This window comes from Macrobrachium nipponense, chromosome 48 (assembly GCF_015104395.2).
Source record: "Macrobrachium nipponense isolate FS-2020 chromosome 48, ASM1510439v2, whole genome shotgun sequence".
Taxonomy (NCBI): domain Eukaryota; kingdom Metazoa; phylum Arthropoda; class Malacostraca; order Decapoda; family Palaemonidae; genus Macrobrachium; species Macrobrachium nipponense.
Genome location: NC_087223.1, coordinates 23,006,402 through 23,021,376, shown reverse-complemented (window position 1 = coordinate 23,021,376; position 14,975 = coordinate 23,006,402). Strand labels below are relative to the sequence as shown.

The 14,975-nt window shown below is 40.8% G+C and overlaps 1 protein-coding gene across 1 annotated transcript in view; it reads left to right on the top strand.

Annotated features, from left to right (window-relative positions):
• The first annotated feature begins 525 nt into the window (after positions 1–525).
• The window catches only part of LOC135205125 (gamma-1-syntrophin-like), a 291,815-nt gene continuing 277,365 nt past the window's right edge, over positions 526–14,975 (top strand). The window contains 1 exon segment of the mRNA XM_064235479.1: positions 526–807. The gene's annotated coding sequence lies outside the window, so the exon portion shown is untranslated.

Sequence of the window (14,975 nt, the reverse complement as noted above, 5' to 3'; positions counted from 1 at the left end):
AAAATATATGTTAGATATTTTTCTCTTAACTTTTTTAAAAAGCATTTGAGAGAGAGAGAGAGAGAGAGAGAGAGAGAGAGAGAGAGAGAGAGAGAGAGAGAGAGAGATTATATGTACTAATCATCATGGCCAAATGCTACCTTGAAGAGCTGTATGCAAATCTGTGTTAATTGAATTTTAACCTCTTTCAAGATGTAATAAATCAGTTTATACAGATGTCAATACGTATGCAAATATATCCATAAATTTCACGATGGAATGTATTCATAAATGAAGCCTTGACTGTATAATAAACCGTATTCATTTAATTTTACTCTCCCCAAACACACGTTTTTTTAAACCGATTAGAAGAAGAAGAAGAAATAGAATCAATCATCTGAAAAAACTATAAAAAATAAATAAATTAATAAATGAGAAACCGGCAACTCGAACAAGGTAGCCGGGGTGGAGTTGCCAGGTGTCGCCGGAGGACGACGAAAGACATCCCGTCCCGAGTGAGTCCCTGTTGATTACGAAGTCAGTGTCGTGGTGGCGTTCGGAACGAGAAGATCTGCGTGTGTTTCGGCGTCCGCATTTGTGAATCTGTGTGTTGTATTTTTTTTTAAGTTGAAAATCCGTGGGCGGGGATATAGTCAAGCCGCCCTGCCACCCCCCCAATAAAAAAAGGGCGCCAGCGAATTCGTTATTGATTTTGAACCCCTTTTGGTGTGATCGCGGCCACCGCCTCCTCTTCCTGGACGAATTTTTGGATCATTTTTTGGTGTTAGTGGTTAGCCCCGCCCCCCTCCATTTTCCTGTAGATTAATGGTGAGTATATAAATATTTATTAAATTGTACAATGATTTCTCCTTCATTCCAGTCTTGTCTTCCCAGGGGCGGCCAGGAGGGAGAACAGTAAGGCCCTATGTTTGGGTGTACGAACGTAAATTGGGTTTCATTTAAAAAATTACTTTTATTTTTATGTATCTTTTTGTTTTTATATTTTTAAGACATTGGTCCAATTTTTCATGTGGGCGTTGAATTAATTCATTTAAATGGTGATTTCTTTCTGTAAGTATTTTAAAGTAAATTGCCTAGTAGTTAAGTAGGTGTTTTATAAAGTATTGGGACGGATTGGCAAATAAAACAAAATTGGACGGTTTAATTTGGTTTTTTGTTTGTTTTTGTTGGGAGTAGGGCGTGTCGACGAGATTGTATTATAAATATATATATATATGATAATATTAACTCAATATCAAAATATATATATTATATATATAATAATAAATACTATATATGATAATTTATTATTAATATATATATTTATTATATATATATATATATGTTATATTTTATTTTATTTATTTATTTATTTATTTAGGCTCATCAACGCCGCGCCCAGAAGGGTTTAGCAAGGTATACATATTTTATATATATATATTATATATATATATAGTAATCATATAATACTATATCTATATAATTATACATATAATATATCTCATCATATATATAGAATAATTATATATACTAATCTAATACTATTAGATAAGATATAGATTATATTATTAACATTAAATTAGATAATATACTATACTATATATTTATAATATATATATAATAGATAACTATATAATATAACAAATTTATGTGAATTTAATTTAGAAACTCTTTTTACTTATTTAACATAATTTTAAAAGGTTTTTTGGGTAGTTAACTAATACCTTTTCATGACCTAATATTATTAATGTAAATATATTATGATGTATATATACAATATTACACATATTAAGAATTTTAAATGTATATATTTTATTATTAAAAAAAGTTTAAGTTTTAAATTCAGCCTAAGGCCAATTTAGGCCAAAACCTAACCACTACCTCGTAATGTCATGCGAAAAAAAAATGTTTTTTATTTATCATTTAAAGAATTTAATTATATATATTTTTCATTTTTTATAATTTAACATTTTGTGTTGATAACACCTCATTTCCAAATAGGCCTAAATCATTATCGAGGCAGGTATTTAAGCTATTAAATTAGTTTAATTTATTTTTAAATCGCATATTTGAATTACACTCAATATTCGCGTCAGTAAGCGTATGTAATGCCATATTTTCACTGTATAATTTTAATCAATCAGATATTATTAATAACTGAAAACCTCCCCAGCAGGACAGTCTTAGTTCGAATCCTAACTACTAATCCTACGGTATTCGTAGGACAACTCATTGTCATTTTAATTCCGTGGCGTCGCGGAGTATCGGGAAAGGGGAAAGGAGATTTTATATCCATACATTAAGAATTACAATCTGTTATGAATATACGTATGTGGGACACGAACCTAATAGACTCGACTAGCCCAGGCCCGTAGATGGTGGAGTGGTCGTTAATTCCAACGGCTGTTTAGCCAATTGGCGGAGGTGGTGGTGGTGTTCGCAGTCTCTCTCTCTCTCTCTCTCAATACACACATGCACACACACACACACCGTGTGTATGCACGTTACGAGCATAAGATACGATAGAAGGGCGTCTCTCGCCCAACTTATCCTCTCTCTCTCTCTCTCCTCTCTTCTGACAAATACACACACACACAGTGTGCATATATACAAGTTACGAGCATAAGATACGAAGATACGATCGAATAGCTTCTCTGACCTAATGTAATTTAAACGTAGTAGCCCTAGACCTATATGATATGATTCTCATTGTCATGAGCGTTGTTTAACATAAAATAATGATATGATGTCACACGCCACGTGAGAGCGAAGCCGAATCTCACATCCTTAAAAAAAGAAGAAGAAGAAGAAAAAAAACGAACAAACAAGAAAACGATGCATGATAAAATATGAAGTTTAAGAAATAGTTTCATAGACCCGGCTGAGCTATCGGATAATCGATAATGTTCACCACATGCTGGCCAAGTTGCGTAATATTTTGAAATGGCGCGCTTTCCATACAGTCTCGGGTATTTAAGTGTATCGTGTGTATATACCTATACATTAATATGCCGACGCTTTATATAGGCTTACATAAATGTACATGTATAAGTTTAGGCATATTCGTGTATTGGAAAGTTGTATCTAAGTACTTGATCTAATGGCTATTGGCGGGTGTCGATGTTTTAGGCCTATGTTCTTAGCCTACTTCGAGCTGATGTTGGTACATTATTATTATGTCTTTTATTTCGACGATAACAGGTGGTTCATTTACCCCTGAAACTAACCACAAAAGGAGAGAAGAGAGGAGAGAACATTGTTTTAATTTTTGAATTGAAAGTAGGCCATTAACTGTCAAACAAAATTTCGTCCTTAATTTTGATGTGTGTTGTGTGTGAGAGCAAGGATGAGAGAGAGAGAGAGCCAGAGAAGAGAGGAGAGAGGGGCATTTTGAATTTTGCATTTGAAACGAAGGCATTACTGTAACAAAAATTATTGTCTAATTTTGAATTTGTGTATGTTGGTGGGGGGGGGTGGGGGGGGGTTTCATGTTGGAAAAGAAAGAAAAGAGATAGAGACGAGAAGAGAGAGAGGAGATGAAGAGAGAGAGAGGGAGAGAGAGACTTTGAGGTATTGTAGACATTTATGTTAATAGTAGTCACGATTAGATTAATCTGAAAGTTAAAAACATATAAAAGCAAAAATAGACCTGTAGTGGTTCAGAGAGAGAGAGAGAGTTTGCGTTTCCAGATAACTTTTTTTTTTTTTTTTTCCGTTGGTCGTAGATTACGAACCTTGGCTTTGGTTGGATGACATGTATTAAGTACCCAGTCTGCTGGAGAATCTCTCCTCTCCTCTCCCTTAGTGGCCTAAATTTTATATTCAGTGCAATTCGATCCTATAAGTGGAAAAATTAGCCATCTTTGGACATCTCTTTAGACCTACATTTTTCTTCTGGTTGAAGACGAACACCGAGAATCGAACCCACCCAAAGTGGCTTCTAAAAATCTAAAAGCTATCATTATTCGCCTAAAAGAAAGCTCCCCATTTTATAAGTGTCGTCTTTGTTTACTTTCCTGCGAATTCACTCCACCGCCCCATCGGCGAACGAGGTGGAGGACTGTGTGATGGAGGAAAGAATTCCGAGAATCCACTTTCCAACATTTTAATTCCCAGCGTTGAGCTCGTTTGCAACCACTCCACCACACTCTCCCTCCAGTGCTCGAAGGGCCTGCTGAACCTTCTCACGTCTCCTGAGGACGACATGTCTCGGACAAGAGTTTTAGAGGGGGCTTGATGACGTTTTTTAGACTTCGTTTCAGACTGACTGCGTCAAACTGCGTTCATATTAATTTATTAATTTTGCTGGCGCTATTTTTGGTGTCTTGTAGTTCGTTCTCGGTCTAGACGTATATGAAAAGTGGCCTTTTTGTCCTTTAAGAAACGTATCATCCATTACTTCTAGACGTCCGCGCACGTCTCTGAACCTTCTGGAATTTACGTACCGTACTAGTTTTGCGTGTACCGGTAACCGTTGCGGTCTGAGCCTGCGGTCGGATACCGCAATTGCACTCTGAAGGTGATATTGAAAAAAATAAGTCTACCGTTCCGCTCTTCTATAGCTTGTTTGCCAAGCTCGCACGAGTTCTTCTAAGGTCTTATAATAATAAGCTAGTTAAGGGCGTAGATATGGATTGCGTGGGTGGGGGGTGGGGCGTTCAGTGTTGGGGGGGTTAATTAAAGACAATCTTGACCAAGTTGAACAAGTATGCAGCATACAGTATACAGTACGTATCCTGTATAGGAAATGTTATACAAATCGCTTTTTTTTGTGGTTGTGCTTTTATGCGCCGAGAATATTATTATAATGCAAAGAAAATAAAGATTGTAGTTTTTAATATATATATATATATATATATATATATATATATATAAACTGATGTTGTAGCCTATTTCTACAGTCTCCATATAGTTAATATGGTATATGCCTATGTATGTATGCCATACTATAATATATAGATATATCTATATATATAATATATTTAATATATATATATATATAGATTCTTAATTAACTTACATTCACCATACTTACATGTTACATATATACACACAATCATATACATACACACTAACAGGTGTGTATGTAAACAGCAATAGACTGTCCCATCAATTTTCTCACATGCGGTGCACTGTAGGCATTATACTTAAGGTAATTTGCAGAGTCCCTTCGAACCCCCGTCCCCCAACCCCAGATGCAACCCCTTTCATTCCTTTTACTGTACCTCCTTTCATATTCTCTTTCATCCATCTTACTTTCCATTCTTATGATCCTGGACTCTTTCCATCTATTGTGTTTGCTTTTTATTCTCGAGCCACTTCCCTCTCCTACTGTCTTTCGACCTCCCCAGTGCTACAGATACGCCCCCCTTCCCTTTACCCTTCCCTTCCCCAGTGGCCCTCTCGTGAGCTCTCCAGGTGTCTACTACAGGGCCCTCGAGCGATCCCCCGTAACAATGGCCGCTATTATGGCCCGGTGTTTGCCGGAGTTGGATCAACCTTGTACTGTATCCTCGACTTGGTACCCCTTTTTTGTCTTCATATTGCTTTAGGGCGAGTTTAAGTCTTTTGCCTTTCGGGTCTTTGTAGCGTTTATGTGAAGAGGGGACTCTTTCTCTTTTTGGGTTTTTGTGCTTTTGGATTGGCATCACTTGTTGCTCGCTGTTTTTAATTGGCATTTTATGTTGTTCGCTATTTGGAATTGGGATTTTGATGCTTTCTTTTTGCTGGCTATTTGGAACTGGCATTCTTGTTGCTGGTTGTTTGGAATTGGGATTTTGATGCTCTATTGTTGCTGGTTATTTGAAATTGGAATTAGTTGTTGCTCACTGTTTGGAATTGACATTCTTGTTCCTTGCTATTTGGAATTGGCATTCATGTTGCTGGTTATTTGGAATTGGCATTCTTGTTACTCACTATTTTGGTTATTTGGAATTGGCATTCTTGTTTCTCACTATTTTGGCTATTTGGAATTGGCATTCTTTGTTACTCAGTATTTTGGCTATTTGGAATTGGCATTCTTGTTTCTCACTATTTTGGCTATTTGGAAGTGGCATTCTTTGTTACTCACTATTTTGGCTATTTGGAATTGGCATTCTTGTTTCTCACTATTTTGGCTATTTGGAATTGGCATTCTTTGTTACTCACTATTTTGGCTATTTGGAATTGGCATTCTTGTTTCTCACTATTTTGGCTATTTGGAATTGGCATTCTTTGTTACTCACTATTTTGGCTATTTGGAATTGGCATTCTTATTTCTCACTATTTTGGCTATTTGGAAGTGGCATTCTTGTTACTCACTATTTTGGTTATTTGGAATTGGCATTCATGTTGCTCCATGTTTTCAATTGGCATTCATGTTGCTGGCTATTTGAAATTGGCATTATTGATACTTTCTTGTTGCTGGCTATTTGGAATTGGCATTCATGTTGCTCCATGTTTTCAAGTTCAAATTGCATTCATGTTGCTGGCTATTTGAAATTGGCATTATTGATACTTTCTTGTTGCTGGCTATTTGGAATTGGCATTCATGTTGCTGGCTATTTGGAATTGGCATTCATGTTGCTGGCTATTTGAAATTGGTATTATTGATACTTTCTTGTTGCTGGCTATTTGGAATTGGCATTCATGTTGCTGGCTATTTGGAATTGGCATTCATGTTGCTGGCTATTTGGAATTGGCATTCTTGTTGCTGGCTATTTGGAATTGGCATTCATGTTGCTGGCTATTTGGAATTGGCATTCTTGTTGCTGGCTATTTGGAATTGGCATTCTTGTTGCTGGCTGTTTGGAATTGGCATTCTTGTTGCTTGCTGTTTTGGAATTGGCATTCTTGTTGCTGGCTATTTGGAATTGGCATTATTGATACTTTCTTGTTGCTGGCTATTTGGAATTGACAGTCTTGTTGCTAGCTATTTGGAATTGGCATTCATGTTGTTGGCTATTTGGAATTGGCATTCTTGTTGCTAGCTATTTGGAATTGGCATTCATGTTGTTGGCTGTTTGGAATTGGCATTACTTGTTGCTCTCTGCTTGGAATTAACATTCATGTTTAGTCAGACTTGACTTGTGGAAGAGCCGTGGAAGAGCAGACACGCTCAATTTACTTCCTCCTTGTAACTACTGCTTGGAATCATTCCGGGGATGTTTTGGCTTAACTGGAACCGATTCCAGTCGGGGTGAGTTAGAGAAGTTTTATCTCATAGGGGAGGGGGGGCAGGGGGAAAGGGTTGTTGTTGGGGGGGGGCGAGTTTATAGGATGCGGCATTCATAGGGGAAGCCCTACTAATGAATGAGTGGCACTATCCGGAAATGGTATATATATAGTATATACTTATTCGATAGATGCACAGAACGACGCTACCAGGCCTTTGTAGATGGATGTTTTAAGTTGCGAGTACAGTACGCACCTCATGCGGTGCACTGTAGGCACGACAGGAGGTTTTAGCATACCTCCTTTTGTATTCTTTCTTAAACAATTGATTCACAGAGCAACGGCTTTGAGGTCTTCCTCGTGTCACACCTTTCAAACCTTCTACTGTCTTATTTCCGTGTCAGCACTGAATGACCTCATAGATCCCAGCTGAGTTCTTTATTCAGTTGAATTCAAGTTGCAAGTAGTATAGCCTGACTGGGTGTTTGTTTTTGGGGGTGGGGGGGTTAAAATTGGTATAAATTCGTTGTGCCCTATTGACTCTCAAACTGAGTAGTTAGGGTGTCGTTCAGACAATGATTCATGCTATACGTTCAGACAATGATTTCACGACATAGGGGCCTCTCTATTCTGCGCTCAACCGTTTTGTACCTGTTTTTGTAACAAATATGAATCTATATGCTAAACTAAATGAGAAAAAATTCATATTTATAAAGAAATTTTATAAACTCAAGCAATTTATCGAGGAAAAAAGTTGCTTTTGCAATTTTACCTAAGTTATGTTTGGTTAGATTAAGGTTAGGTATCGTTTGGTAAGGTTATGTTTTTGTTTTGTCCCAGCGACCATGTTTTCTGTTATGTACACCAATGTATTTAATCATGCAGAAGTTGGAGAAGCCGGACAGCTCAGTAGGAAGGGTTTAAAGGGCTTAGAAAAGCCGAACTGTAAAGTGATGCTCCCATACTGGGTTTAGCAATACGTCTCTCTCTCTCTCTCTCTCTCTCTCTCTCTCTCTCTCTCTCTCTCTCTCTCTCTCTCTCTCTCTCTCTCGTCTGAAGAAGAATCCAGTGACAGCCGATTTTCTTTGACAAAGTCAGGGACGTTGTTACTACTTCTACTACTACTATCACCAGCACTTGTACGGTTTCATCGAGTTTTAACGCTCATGGTGTGTACGTCTCCCTACCTCTCTTCTTCTTCTTCTTCTTGTTTTCAACCTATGTTCAACCCTGCATCATGAGGTAGAAGGTGGCTTGGGGATGGAATAACCCTGCTTACGTATATTATATATAATATAATTCCTGATATGGAATTTACACACTTTTGGGAATACCTTACAACCATAGGGAATTATAATTGCTAAGTCTACTGTTTACCATTGCATCTAAATGGAAGGCTGTAGACTAACTCCCCTTTCCGAAGGCCCAAGTTCGTAGCTGTTTGGGGCAGATTCACTTATTAGCTGTAGGCTAACTCCCCTTTTTGGCATAAACCAGGATTTCTTAGCAGGGGGTATGGGTGTATAGGACTTGATCTCATGATATTCGTAATATATATTTGACTTTAAGGTGTCAGTGCATGCATGGGTACATATTTTGTAAGTAAGTAAGTATATAAAACTAAATGCTTTTGATTTTCTCGTATGTTCTATTTCTAGCTCTTCTTACCTAAAGTTAAGTATATCTTAGTTTTACCAGACCACTGAGGAGCTAATTAACAGCTCTCCTGGGGCTGGCCCAAAGGATTAGATATATATACGTGGCTAGGAACTAATTGGTCACCTAGCAACGAGACCTACAGCTTATTGTGGGATCCGAACCACATTATATCGAGAAATTAATTTCTATCGCCAGAAATAAATTTCTCTGATTCCGCGTTGGCCGAGGCGAGAATCGAACTTCGGACCACTGGATTGGTAGCCGAGCGCGAAACCACTCGTACAACGGGGAACTTTATACCTAAAGTATGTATTAAATTAAGTACAGGCAGTCCCCGGGTTATGACGGGTTCGGCTTACGACGTTCTGAGGTTTAGGCGCTTTTCAATTATATTCATCAGAAATTATTTCCAGGGTTACGCCGCCTACAAAGCTGATCTGGCAGAAGAAATATGACTCCAAAAATGCAAAATTATCAATATTTGAAGTTTTTTTGATGCAAAATGCAATAAGAATGCATTTTACATAGTTTTCAATGCACCCAAAGCATTAAAAGTAAGGTTTTCTTAGGATTTTTGATGATGTTCCGGCTTACGACGATTTTCGGGTTACAACGCATCTCAAGAACGGAACCATCGTCGTAAGCCAGGGACTGCCTTATGTTGAGTTATATTGCCAGCAAATAGGGCTTAAGTGGACTTAAGCAAAGCTGGTGTGGAACCCTATTGGGCAATTCATTGAGGGGAGGGGGATGTCTGGGTCATCAAGAGGTTAAGAACCCCTTGTGTAAAGTGTTTGATATTAGATGATATTTGTGAACGAGTTTGATTATGTGACGCTAGGAAAATGTGGGATAGGGGAGGCACCTATAACCGAGGGGTGTAGGGAAAGAAACAACACACCAAACAGATCTTAAAAACTGCTGAGGCTAGAGGGCTGCAAATCGGTATGTTGATCATCCACCATCTGATCATCAAACGTACCAAATTGCAGCCCTCTAGCCTGAGTAGGTTTTATTTGATTCAAGGTTAAAATTAACCGCATTCGTATTTCTGGCAGAGCTATGGGTACCAACAACATAGGCCACTACTGAGACGTGGCTGAGTTTCATGAGCTGTGGCTGAGGCCACCACCGGACGGAAGAAAAACTTTGGAACCTTTTTTTTTGTTTTATTTCTTTATTTTTTTCAGTTGCCAGATAGCTCCAGGTAATGACTGTGATTGAAATATGACAGTCTTACTAGTGTGCTTTTGAGATAGAAACACCGTGGGCGACCGTGACAGAACTCTCATTGTCTCCCCCACAAAGGAAGCGAGATGACAGAATATATACAACAGATGCTTGTTTGTGTCCTATTCAGGAGAGGCCCAGATTGTTGTTCTTGGGGGCTAGGGGTTGGGGGGGGGGGGGAGAGTGGGGCCTCCTTTAGGAAGTTTGTGTCTTAGTCACATCAAAAGCAATCAGGGATTGTCTGGCAAATTTTTGAAAGCCCTTCGAAGTATCGGTTCCTTTCAGGTTCGGTGATAAAAAAAAAAATCTAACAATGCATCTCATATGTTTCAGCCAGGATGTGTAATATCTGTGATACTGATTATTATTTGACATTATTATTATTATTATTATTATTATTATTATTATTATTATTATTATTATTATTGGAGGAAAAAATCCACAGTTATGTATATGTACTTATGTTTAAAGATAAATTTTAGTCGAACAGTTTCCCGAAGCTATTTCTGTACAGATTTATCTTTGAAAATATAGTAATGTACGTGTACCTAACTGTGGATTTGTTTCTCCATTACAATACTCATGCTACTATGAGTATTTGTAAGCTATGTATTGGTCTATCACAGTCATCCTATTCGACTGAGTGCTTTTTATAGTGTGGGAGGTTCAGGATCGCATCCTGCCTCCTTAGCAGTCCATCCACGTACCCCACAGCTATCCATCCATTAAGTCTTTGAGCTTGGGGAACCCCAGATTGAAGCCTTGGGACCTCGGGAACACCAGACTGAAGCCTTGGGACGTTCAGGGAACCCCAGATTGAAGCCTTGGGACCTCGGGAACCCCAGAATGGACCCCTCAGGGTGCACCAAAAGCCCCCCTTCGACAAAGACTTGCCCAAACACAGGGAAAGAAGTATTGTTCTTGGATTAACAGTATCATAAAGCGTCTCTGCCTCGAAGCACAACAATAGTGAGTCATTCAATTCTCGTTTGCGTTCCTCTGTTTGCCGGGTATACGGGTACGGGTCTAATCCCTCCTCCCCCGGCGCTAGTCCGCCGGCACGTGGGCGGTTTTGTTTTTGAGAGAGAGAGAGAGAGAGAGAGGTGGGGGATGGGAAAGACTGATAGATTTACAGGTTTGCAGAGAAGAGAGAGAGAGAGAGAGAGAGAGAGAGTGTGTGTGTGTGTTAACAAATAGCTAGCTAAAGAGAGAGAGAGAGAGATGCACAAAACCAGAGACCTGATGCATGTGCTAGGTCGGTCCGTTTGAGCTTCCTTGTGCAGACACACACACACACACACACACACACACAACTCTCGTGGCGTATTGATTGCATTTCAGTGCAGTCGCTTCTTGGCCTGGAATCCTCTTCATCTGCTTGTGTCTCGTCCTCAAGCATGTCCCTTACTGTGTGGCCTGGTCACTTCTTGTCACTCCTGCTGGTCGCAGTCTCCCCAAGGGTCAGATGTCCTTTTTCTGTGCGTATCCATCTCGTCTAGGAGGAGGAGGAGGAGGAGGCTGGCCAGTAAGAGGCTGTGGAGAGAGATGGGATCTTCTGGAATGCATCTTGTTACTGATAAGAGCTCCTCCTCTGGCCACTATTTCAGAAGATCGAGTTCTTGGCCTGTTTCGAGTTATTCTGCTTGGAGAAGAAGTCTGGTGTGTATGAGAGCTCAGTGTTTATTCCTTGGAGCATCTTGGCAGAGGATCAGGTTGTTTGTGACTAATTCTGTAATTATGTAGAAAGGTTACTCCGAAGTATGTTCCAATTTCTGGGCTTGCAACAAACCGCATAGGAAGCGCCTCAGTGGCGTGGTTGGTATGGTGTTGGCATCCCACCTCGGTGGTCGCGGGTTCGATTCTCGACCATTCCATTGAGGAGCGAGAGATGTGTATTTCTGGTGATAAAAGTTCACGAATCTCGACGTGGTTCGGAAGTCACGTAAAGCCGTTGGTTCCGTTGCTGAATAACCACTGGTTCCATGCAACGTCAAAACACCTTACATACAAACAAACAAACAAACAATTCTGTACTTGTTAGGTTGAAGGTTACTTCGAAGTAGGTCCCAATTTCGGGTAAAACTGGCTTGGAACAAACCGCATAGTAGTAGTAGTAGTCTGGGGCAAGCGAGTATCATGATGATTTTAAAGACATAACTGAACGATTGGAGTGGCCGGGTCATGCGTATAGAGGAAAGACCAGTACGAGGTACACACCTGGGTGGGTTGCCCTTGGTAGAAGGGGAAGAGGCAAGCCAAAGGAAGAGTACGTGGTTGAGGACAATTGTGAGGTGGGAAGCGGTAGTAGATGAGTGTTGGGGAGGTTTTGAGGAGTTAGCTGAGGACAGAATGTAGTGGCGTGAGTTCGTCGTGATCTAGATTAACGAGTGGTCCTGCCCAACTCATTTCCTTTTTTTCCCACAATCTCAAAATCTGCATTATTTTTGAGCCTCCTGCAGCTGGCCTATGTATAGCTCAAGTGATGTACTGGAATATCTCACTCAAAACTCAGATCAGTAACTGGTAATGCAAATATGTCTTCATCTAATGTGGGACCATTAAAAAGTTTCACATTAAGCTACGATACACATTACATATTTCACGTGGTGCACTGTAGGCATTACTTGAGGGTCTCGAAGCATCCCTTCGGCCTCCTAGCTGCAACCCTTTGTGTCATTTTTACTGTACCTCCGTTCATCTTCTCCATCATTCACCCTCTACTTAGAGTTGTTTCATAGTGCAACTGCCCTGAGGTTTTCCTACTGTCACACCTCACTGCCTCCGTTTCAGCGCTGAATGACCTCATAGGGTCCCAGTGCTTGGACTTTTGTCTAAAGTGTAATTCTCGATGTGAGTCTAAGCCATTTCTGTGGCAACGTACAGAAGACTCAACACCAAATGTCTTTGCAATGTCAGTGATTACCAGAGAAACCACAAGTGTAACTTTCAAGCTTACGTTATTGATACAGGAAGGGAACATGTTTTGGATTCTCTTTATAAGTATTTATAAGTATTTTGTTAGATTTTTAAGGCCGATTCCCACAATTCACTTGTGTCAGAGTTCAGGCCACAACAGTTTTGAATCCTCTTATAAGTAGTTTTTAGATCAAGGCGACCCCCACAATTCACTTGTGTCAGAGTTCAGGCGAAACGTCAACTTGCAGAGCTGCTAGTCCTTGGCAATGGTTGCATGGTTTGGAGAAATTTCCAATAGTGCCAAGTGGAAAATTTTTGGACTAAACATTTTGAGAGAGAGAGAGAGAGAGAGAGAGAGAGAGAGAGAGAGAGAGAGAGAGAGAAGGGGCAGCGGGGGAGGCGACCCCCCTGACCCTCCTCCATCAAGATGAGCCGTATTGTGTTGAGAGAGAGAGAGAGAGAGAGATCGGGGGACATTCCTCCACCTCTCTCTCTCTCTCTCTCCTAGCGTCCACCCATTCCACACAACCTTCCCGCCCCCTCCCCCCCCACACCCCCCACCACATTCTCCCCCTCCCCCCTTCGAAAACTTTGTAAAGCTTAAAGCTGAACTGGCTATGTGCACGGGAGCACCCTCACCCCACCTGGTTACCTACCCTCTCTCTCTCTCTCTCTCTCTCTCTCTGACTCGTAGTGGGTAGGACGCTCGATTCACAACCGAGTAGACTCGTGTTTCCGGTCTCGGAACGAGACTAAAGAATATAGAGACCAGAGAGAGAGAGAGAGAGAGAATAATCGGCATAATGTATACCCTCATTATCATATATAAGAGAGGACTGGCCTCGACGAGGTAATCCTCGTCTCTCTCTCTCTCTCTCAGCTGGGCGGAAGGAGGAGGAGGAGGAGGAGGAGATCGAGATGGAGGTGTTGGGCGCCCCCACTCTCGACGAAGGGCGGAGTCCATCCGTGTATGGGCGGCATGACGGGGGCGGGGTTTTTAGTTGGTGGTGGGGGGGTTGGGGGGGGGGGGGGGCTTTCCATTTTGAAGGTGAGCCGGCGTCGCAAGTACGATGGTTGTCTGTTGCAGTTTTTTTTAAATTTTTTTTTTTACGTTTATTTTTTTTCCTTCATCTTCCAATTCTGCGACTGGGTTCTATTCGTACTCTTAACTGTTATAACGTTTCGTTTGTTTCAGTTGAACCAAATCAGTGGCGTCGCAGTGACGGATTGTCATCCTGTGTCGCTCTGGGGGGGGGGGGGAGGGGGGGGCGGGGGGGGAGTTGGTTCCTACTCCCCAAGGTGGGTTAGCGCCCCCAGTGCGTCTCACGGGGGGCGCACTGTAGTCACTCCTAAAAAGGGTCCTTTGCATACAGCAGCCGATGTCCCTTAGAGGGCCCTATAGCTCCATCCCCGCCCCCCCTCCCCCAGTTATCATTACATTTTCGTCCACCTCCTCTTACAGTTCTTTTGAGGTTTTCCATGCTCTCTCAGTCCTATCCGCGCCTGAAGACCTCATGAGGTTCCCAGCGCTTGGTCTTTTGGCCTTAAACTGCACTATTCAGTTCCTTTTAACGATCCAAGCTTGGATGAGAAGACATGGGTCACAAGAGTAACTTACTGGCCGGACTAGGAGAGAGAGAGAGAGAGAGAGAGAAATATCGGACGAATCTACTGAACGTCTGGAATTCTGTTTCCTTCTTCCGTGTTCTCAGCCGATCGCTTCGTCAGGTAGTGCGTGCTATTCCCGTCAATCTGCTGCAAAAAAAAAAAAAAAAAACAATCAATCAATCAATAAAATAAATAAAATGAAACACATATAAAACCAGAGAAATACATCTCATAACGGGAAGCATACTGAGAGAGAGAGAGAGAGAGAGAGAGAGAGAGAGAGAGAGAGAGAGAGAGAGAGAGAGAGAGAGAAATGGGGCGTGGCCCGAGAAGGCAGCTTGAAGGAAGGAGCATCTTCTCCCTTCTCTCTTCTTCGTGGAGATAAGAAGAAGAAGGAGAAGATGATGATGATTGCAGGAATAGCGATAAGT